This window comes from Chrysochloris asiatica, unplaced genomic scaffold, assembly GCF_000296735.1.
Source record: "Chrysochloris asiatica unplaced genomic scaffold, ChrAsi1.0 scaffold00034, whole genome shotgun sequence".
NCBI classification, from domain to species: Eukaryota; Metazoa; Chordata; class Mammalia; order Afrosoricida; family Chrysochloridae; genus Chrysochloris; species Chrysochloris asiatica.
Window position 1 is genome coordinate 19,189,205 of NW_006408552.1, and position 1,414 is coordinate 19,190,618.

At 38.0% G+C, this 1,414-nt stretch overlaps 1 pseudogene; it reads left to right on the plus strand.

Annotated features, from left to right (window-relative positions):
* The first annotated feature begins 482 nt into the window (after positions 1-482).
* LOC102824940 lies at positions 483-953 on the plus strand (annotated as a pseudogene).
* The last annotated feature ends 461 nt before the right edge of the window (positions 954-1,414 follow it).

Below are 1,414 nucleotides of genomic sequence, written 5' to 3' on the forward strand. Positions count from 1 at the left end.
ACCTTTAGGTTACCAGCCCAACTCGTAACCACTACACTACCAGAGCTCTTTAAAACAAACCTACAAGACTGAAAATAAGGGAACCAGAAATCTAATGTATAATGAAGTCAACTACAAAGCAACAAGAGAGAATAGTGTAGATACAGAACTACCAAATGGCAAGGAAGTCAAGTAGATTTCAAGATAAACAGGGGAGAAAATTCATAAATTACAGGATACCCTAAAGAAATTTGATACACCTGCACATCAATTTGTTTAAAAAAGAGGAAAATCAGAAAGATTTAGTAATCATTAACATAACAGAAATGAAAATGAAAAGAAAACCTACAAAAAAAATGTATTCAGCACAGAAAATTATGTGAAACAAAGAAATCAGAAGCACCACAAAAAGTACGCAGCAAAGCTCATTCTCTCTGCTCTTCAGCATTAGCTGTTACTGAGTCTGTTCAATTTTTAAATTCCCAGGATCCAAATACACTGCCATGTCCTCTGAAGAAGGGAAACTCTTTGTGGGAGGTCTCAATTTCAACACCGATGAGCAGGCATTGGAAGACCATTTCAGCAGCTTGGGACGGATTTCTGAGGTGGTGGTAGTGAAGGATCGAGAGACTCAGTGATCCTGGGGTTTTGGCTTTATCACCTTTACCAATCCAGAGCATGCTTCAGATGCCATGCGAGCCATGAATGGAGAGTCCCTGGATGGTCACCAGATCCATGTGGATCATGCAGGAAAATCAGCCCGGAGAACCAGAGGGGATGCCTTTGGTGCTCATGGACGTGGTCACAGCTACTCTAGGGGAGGTGGGGACCAGGGCTATGGAAGCAGCAGGCATGACCGTCAGCCTGGAGAATACAGATATGGATATGGAAGGTCCAGAGATTATAGTGGCAGAAGTCAGGGTGGTTATGACCGCTATTCTGGAGGAAATTACAGAGACAATTATGACAACTGAAATGAGGCATGCACATATAATATACACAAGGAATAAAAATTCTTCTGATCCAGGATTGTCCTTCCAGATTGCTGTATTTATAAAAGATTTTCAGAGCTGCACTGAAACATCTTTGTTTTAGTACATCAACTTCTATTTTTTAATTAAACTCCCAGGGTAGCCTGTTAAATAAAGATCTTTTAGTAAACTCCATATGTTTTTAAAACTTTTTTCCTCCCATTTAAGACAAATTCTGTGATGTTTGTAGAGTCTGGGTATTTTTCCTTTTACCAGTTTTTTAGTTTAGACACTCAACATTACCCTGGCAAAAAACTTCGGCCAGGTTGATTTTCTTTTTTTGTTGTTGTTTTTTAATTGAGTATCTAGGGATATTTAAAATTTTTTGTACACAATATTTCTTTATCATGGTTAGAAAACAATTTCCTATACCTATAGGAAATCTGCATAAAAAATATGATTAT